Below are 7390 nucleotides of genomic sequence, written 5' to 3'. Positions count from 1 at the left end.
GAAGAAAAACAGCTAATGAGTGTTATAATGCACACAGTCCTCGTGAATAAACTTGCGGGCTTCTTTCAGCCACGCCCTGCTGTATTGCAATTTAAAATAAATGGGACCATAATTTACAAAATAACATTGTGCTGTATTGAGAAGAGATAAAACTAGTGAATTATCCAAATGTTCATTGAGGTTATAATTCAAGTGAGAAAAAGGGTTATTTTCCCATAAACAGACTTCTTTTTGCAAACGTAGAGTCACCCATCCTGAGATGAAAGAATGCAGGTTCAAGGCAAAAAGCTTTAGAGGGAACTTTTTATATTAATGAAGGTCTGTTTCTTTATTGGCAGACGTCTGCTCTACCACCTGAGCCACAGTGCCGATCATGCCCTGCAATATTTGCTAATTACTCATGATCTTTGACCTTTATGTCACCCTAAGCATACACCTCTTGTCTTTTATCACCTTGGTGTATTTAGATGCGGGTGTTCCACTTTTACTTGTATGAGTTTGTATACATTGCTGAGATACACAAACACAGCAGACCCGCTTTGTGAGCAGCTCATGGCAGATGAGTCGCTTCATGTTTGGTGCATGTTTCTGGAATGGGACATATACGAATCATAGGTATGTTTATGTAGTCTCCCATTATATTTGAGCTGCAACTAAAGAAAAGTTTCATTGTTGATCAAGCTGTTTTTAGTTTTTTGGTCTACAAAATGCTAGTAAATGAGAAAAAACGTTGACCATGTTTTCCAAGCCCAAAAAGATGTACTCAAATGTCTTACTTTTGTCTCACCACAAAGATTTTCAGTTAATTGTCCCAGAGAAACTACACAATCCAAATTTTAAGCAGATTTAATTTTTTCATAAGAATTAATCAAACCGATTATGATTCTTAAATAGTTGGCAATTATTGAATGGTTACAGCTAATCAATTATCTTTGCACTCTACATAATAAAACTATATCGAGATATACACTCACCTAAAGGATAATTAGGAACACCTGTTCAATTTTCTATTAATGCAATTATCAAATCAACCAATCATGGCAGTTGCTTCAATGCATTTAGGGGTGTGTCCTGGTCCAGCCATCTCCTGGACTCCAAACTGAATGTCAAATGGGAAAGAAAGAGATTTAAGACATTTGGAGCGTGGCGTGGTAGTTGGAGCCAGACGGCCGTCTGAGTATTTCACAATCTGCTCTTTTACTGGGATTTACACCCACAACCATTTCTAGGGTTACAAGAATGGTGTGAAAAAGGGAAAAACATCCAGTATACGGCAGTCCTGGGGGGGGGGTGGGGGGGGGTAATCCCTTGTTGATGCAGGTCAGAGGAGAAGGGCGACCTGATTCCAGCTGATAGAAAGCAACTTTGACTGAATAACCCCTCGTATACACCGAGTGTCAGCAAAGCTTTTGTGAGCCACAACCCGCACAACCTTGAGGCGGTGGGCTACAACAGCAGAAGACCCCCCCCGGGTACCACTCCATCTCCACTACAAATAGGAAAAATAGGCTACAATTTGGAAGGAGCTCACCAAAATTGACAGTTTGATAATGTGACAGGATAATGCACCATGTCCACAGCTCGCATCCATTTCAAATTGGTTTCTTGAACATGACATGATTTCAGTGGCTAAAATGGCCCCCACGTCCCACCAATCGACCCCCATAGAGCTCTTTGGGATGTGGTGAACGGGAGCTTCGTGTCCTGGATGTGCATCCCACAATCCCATCATCTCAAGATGCTACTCTCAACATGGGCCAACATTTCTAAAGAATGCTTTCACCACTTGTTGAATCAACACACAGTCTTAGTATGGTGTTTCCTAATACCCTATAGGTGGTGTAGATTTAGATGGCGCTCCTGTCTTTCTCATTACAACTTTGTAAGGCTCATTTGAATATCAGCATGACCGCTTCACCTAACCCATCCCACTTCACCCCTAACCATGACCACTTCACCCCTAACCCATGACCGCTTCACACCCCTAACCCATGACCACTTCACCCCTAACCCATGATCCCTTCACCCCTACCATGACCACTTCACCCCTAACCCATGACCGCGTTCACCCCTAACCATGATCCCCTAACCTAAACCTAACCCTATCCTTTCACCCCTAACCCACGTCCCTTCACCCCTAACCCAGATCCCTTCACCCCTAACCCATGATCCCTCACCCTTAACCCATGACCGCTTCACCCCCAACTTCCCAACTTCTGGAACTTGGTGCATTAATAAGGAAGGAATGGGACCATATTCTATGGGATTAAACTCCTCCTGTTCCATCTTCAGGCACATTACCAAGGAGGATGAAAGAGTTTGCAGCAACATGAGGCGTATGGAGCAGTTTTTGCCCGCACCGGGTGAGTAAGCACTGAGAATAACAGTATCTTTAAAGCAGCATTGATCATATTTGGATATCAACAGAAAAAAAGGAGTTGCCTATAGGGGCCATCCCACAGAGAATTACAGAAATTTTTATTGACCTCTGCTGTTCCACTCAGCTCTGGCGAACTTTTTGCCATTCCTCGCTTATTTTTTTGTTTCATAGTCACACCTTAATGTTTTATTTAAATGTAAAGTGCTGTATTTAATATGCACTTTTCTAGTCTTAACAACTAGAAAAGCCTTAACATCTAAAAAATTCACACACGTGGCCAAGGCCATCAGGTAACAATCACACACATTCACAGCCCGAGGACAACCTGGGGTTCAGTGTCTTGCCCAAGGACACTTCGACACGGGGACTGCAGAAGGATTGAACCCCCAACCTCATTGGCGACGACCGTTCACCACGAGCCACAGCCGCCCCTTCATGTCTCTCTTAGCACTCCAACTGAACGCTAGTGTTGCTCTGTGTCTGCTGGATGTTTCATCTGATTTGATGTGGCAGTGTGTGATTTACAACTTGTCTTTACAGCTTGTTCAGCAAGAATTCAATTCTTAAAGTCTAATTAGATTAAAAATACTAATTAATAAATAAAAGTGGCACACTGAACAGAGAGCAACTTGATTTAAAGGTGATACTTACTGGTACAGAACATGTTGCAGGTCAGACTTGTAAAATGTACTGTGATACAGCAATCAATGAAAATATTCAGCAGAATGTGCATATATTCTAAATAGTTTATAAAGCAGAATAATTTTGAAGATGAATTGATCAATCAAGAAAAAAACAGTAGGCGAATCAAAAAGAAATAGATGATAGAAGCTTTACATTTTGTATGTGGTTTTTCAAAGTCACCATGCATAAACAAACTACCATACAGAATGATTAGTATACATGTTTGTTGTGAATTCTTTGCTGCATAGGCCGCCCTAATGTCTGACTGGCATTTTTTATCATTGGTTTTCAGCTCTCCCAACGCTCCAGCTTGTCACTTGGCCTCAGTATGACAAGCAGAAGCAGGAGTAATCTGGAACTGGCCTGACGCAAACAGGGACAGAAACTGAGGAGACAGGGTCCATTCTTACTGTCACCCTCCTTCTGAAGCTGGAACAGCGTGGCGGCGCAGCAGTGAACCTGGAACTGATCCTGATCGGTTGTAAAAAAGCTGTTTATTAAAGAAGCCTTTCATTGAAAAGAAACAAAATGTGTCTTTTGTCAAACACACTCGGCTGGCATGGTCTGAAGATGTCAGTTTTAAATGATTTTTTTCAGAGCACAAAATGATGTAGGTTATGAGTGAGAGCAACATTTTCCTAATTTTGGAAATTCAAGTGGTTTTCCAGATTAAAGTAGTTTTCTTTCTGCATGGCACTAGGCTGCTACACCTCCACCGGCGTCTGCTTTGTTTAGCTACAAGGTCATCAGCTGGGACCACCCCCTTTAGGCCAGGACATCTCCGGGTGCCGGGGCAGTGACAGGGACGTCTCCCTGACAGAGAGCCTTCTCAGGAGTTTCTTGCTCCCACACCCATCCTGCTGTCAGCTCAGATCTAGATCTTCTGACAACCCCTGAACACCCCCAGGATGCAGTCTGGCGCTCCAACACCCCAAGATCTTGAGCAGATGCGTTTTTGTGCTCATAGGCCTCTAGCCACCTAGCCCACCTCCACTGGGTAGATTAATATAAAGTTCAGCACCTATGTAAAAATATTCAAAGTGTGCAACTGTTGAAATTCTGAGAAATATTTTGCTTACCTACACATCATGTCTATACGAATACCATATTCGAACATTATTCTGTGTCTGTCATGAAAGAAATCACAAATCTAGTCCCAGGTTACCCTCCGTTTTGTTTTGGAATTACTTATTCCAGCCTTTTAAAATGAAAGGAAGTGGGAGGGAGTACATATAAATTAGAATTGTTATTACCATAGACTATAGGTAACTAGGTTGTTACTCGAGCTCCAACTGAACCACCATGCTTTTATTGTTTTGGAACACTCCGTAATATTATGTAGTCCAACGCAGCTCCACTGCTCATTGGCTGTGCTGCTTGTCGACGTCACGAGGTTCCCCCCTCGTCGTGTCCGCCTCCTTTGCGCCTGCGCTCCTCTTCCCTAAGACCACAGTCGAGTCTGGGACACAAACACGCAGCAGCTCATCCTCCTGTCTCCGCTTGTCTCCTGCTTGTCTCCTGCCAGCACGGGACTTTCACGTACGTAGCTACAGCTGTGCTTCTGTTATGTGGCGTCTCGTGAAATGTCACATCGCACATTGGACACGTACTTTCTACGCCGCGTTACCGCCATTTTGCACTTGTTTTGAATGGTAGTGGGGTCACAGCGCAGGGAGGTTGTTCCTGTGATATTTTGCCTCCTATGGTGGTTTTTAATGTTTTAATGCGTCGTAGCTTATGACTTCTCTGACAGACCGGGGCCGTCCGGGGGTCTTCCTGTTCGCTCGACGTTCCAGGAAACGGAGCCGAGCTGTGTCCCTGTCCAAGTCGTATACACACATATATATATATAATATTATTATATATATTGACAAATGCGTATACCAACTGAATAAGAAACAAAGCGTTTTGTGTATTGTATCGAGATACATTAATCCTAATATTATATTTCAGTCATTTTTTTATTGAAAGGCTAATGACTAATATCACATATTTAGCCATTTAATTTCTACTTATCATATTTTAGAACAGAGCTGGTTGCATTTGAGGATATCGCCTGATAAGCAGTGCATTGGGCTATGAATGAAGTCAGGTGAAGGTTGCCCATACTGAGTAGAATAACAGGTACACAAGCGATGGCGCAACACAATTCCCCATATAAAACCGTACATAATTAGCACATATAACATATATATATAGTCACCACTACGCACCCATTAAAACATTAAAAAACATGTTGCCTAAAGCTATACAGTCATGATGTCAAGATTAATCACAAATCCCCAATACTACACTTTGAACTCACTACTTATCTGGCCTCGCGCTTTAATAGCCAGTTCCAATTCGCCAGTTAAGGAAAGGCCTAAGCTGACAAAAATTACGGCTCCATTACAGTAGACAGATACAGACAGATAGGCTATGATTGTTTTTTGGTGTATCTGGAGGAGAAGTTCCCCTTGCTCTTATAGCATCCTTCACCCAGGAGAGTGTTTTCTTGTTAATTGAATCACTTCTTACTTTTACCTTTGTCTGTGAAAGTGTGTAGGGAGTTGCTAGTACTACTCTGACCAATCTGTCTAATGCATTTAAAGCAAGAGTTTTTAAGAAGTCGTCATTCTGCAGATTGTAATCACCCCTGTCACAGGCATTTCATTGCTCCTGTTGGCCGTCGCACGCCTTCCCACATGCAGGACTAACTGAGTTGAAAAGCCACAATAGAAGGACATGGGGGGGTGGGAAACATATTTGACATGCTAGGTCAGGGTTGTATTTAATAGTGTTGAACAGATTGCTTAAGTGCCTTTTTTTCTTACTTTGACCTTTCCGTGCTGTCATAGAGCTGTCGGTGACCTTTTTTAACTGCTCCACTTTTTTTTTTCATTTTTCCCCATTCAATATCTCCATCAACCTTAAGAAAATACAATATTAATAATAATAATAATACATTTTATTAACAGCGCCTTTCTAACCCACAAGGACGCTTACGACAATAAAGACAGATACAGGAACAGAAAAGTGTAAGTAGTAAAACAAAACAATAAAACAAAAACAAACAAACAAAACAAACAAAACAGGAACAGTGTTTACAGATAAGCTGGAACAGATGGGTTTTAGTCTAGTTTGGGAGGGAGGATCGGGATGAGGCCCAGACTCTTGACCTGAGGGGAAGGGACCAAGGAGTTGTCGATGGTAGAGAGAAACTATTGATTTTGGATAGGGTGGACTTGGTGGCTACGAGAGGAGTTCGGTTTTATCACTGTTTAGTTTAAGGAAGTTTGAGGTGACCAGTCTTTTATTTCAGTAAGCTTAGTAAGGGACAGGGGGGGAGCGAGGAGGTGGGTTGCTGGATAATAGAGCTGGGTGTCATCTGCGTAAACAATGAAAATGAATGTTGAATTTAGGGAAGAATTGCCAAGGGAAGTAGGTAGGTGATGAAAAGAGGGGCCAAGAACTGAACCTTGAGGGACCCAGTAGTAACAGGGGAAGGTGGGATGTGAAAGATTTGAGTTGAATAAACTGAGTGCGGTCGGAGAGATATGGAGCGGAACCAGTCAAGAGGGTGTGAGAGATGGCCGGGGAAGAAGATCTATTGAGAATGGAGTGAGAAATGGTATCAAGCCGCACTGAGATTGAGGAGGATGAGAATAGAGATGAGAGGAGGTTTTATAAGGGCAGTTTCAGTACTATGGGGGCAAAAACCAGACTGGAAAGTTCATAAAGACAGTTAAGGGTAGAAAACATGGAGTTGAACAGACACTATTTTTCAGAATTTAGAATAAAGGAAGATTGAGATAGGACAAAGATTATTGTAGTTGGTGATCGAGCAGGTTTTTTCAGAATGGGTGAGACAATGCTGTTTTGAAAAGTGAGGGGAAATACCATAGGAGAGAGAATGAATAATGGTAGTTATGAAGGAGTGAGGGAAGTGAGACAGGTTTTGACCAGAGCTGTGGGAGGGGGTCAAGAGAACAGGTTGAGGACTTTGATTACGAATGGATCAAAATTTCGGAGGGGGTGGGCAGTAAAAAGCAACAAATGACTGGCTATTGGGGAGGGCAAAGGTGGAGGGAAGGCAAGGGGGTCAAATGTAATTGCTGGTGAATGGAGTATTTTTTCATTAAAAAGACAACCAGTGAATTACAGTTCAACTGATATACATGTGAGAAGGCAGAAATCAGGGGGCCTTTCCAGTCTGGTTTTTGCCCCTCCCATAGTACTGAAACTGCCCTTATAAAAATCCTCTCTCATCTCTATTCTCATCCTCCTCAATCTCAGTGCGGCCTTTGATACCATTTCTCACTCCATTCTCCTCAATAGACTTTCTTC

General features: G+C 42.4%; 2 protein-coding genes across 3 annotated transcripts in view; one reads left to right on the top strand and one right to left on the bottom strand.

The window, feature by feature from the left end:
- LOC116693434 (uncharacterized protein KIAA0513-like) overlaps positions 1–7390 on the bottom strand; it is a 453088-nt gene that overhangs the window by 23585 nt on the left and 422113 nt on the right. The gene's annotated exons all lie outside the window — the stretch shown is intronic.
- LOC116693433 (uncharacterized protein KIAA0513-like) overlaps positions 4586–7390 on the top strand; it is a 453101-nt gene continuing 450296 nt past the window's right edge. Inside the window, exon 1 of the mRNA XM_032522422.1 lies at positions 4586–4603. The gene's annotated coding sequence lies outside the window, so the exon portion shown is untranslated. The remainder of the gene's footprint in view (positions 4604–7390) is intronic.

This window comes from Etheostoma spectabile, chromosome 8, assembly GCF_008692095.1.
Source record: "Etheostoma spectabile isolate EspeVRDwgs_2016 chromosome 8, UIUC_Espe_1.0, whole genome shotgun sequence".
In the NCBI taxonomy this organism is placed as follows: domain Eukaryota; kingdom Metazoa; phylum Chordata; class Actinopteri; order Perciformes; family Percidae; genus Etheostoma; species Etheostoma spectabile.
Note: the sequence above shows the minus strand (reverse complement) of the source record. Positions and strands in the feature narration are given on the sequence as shown.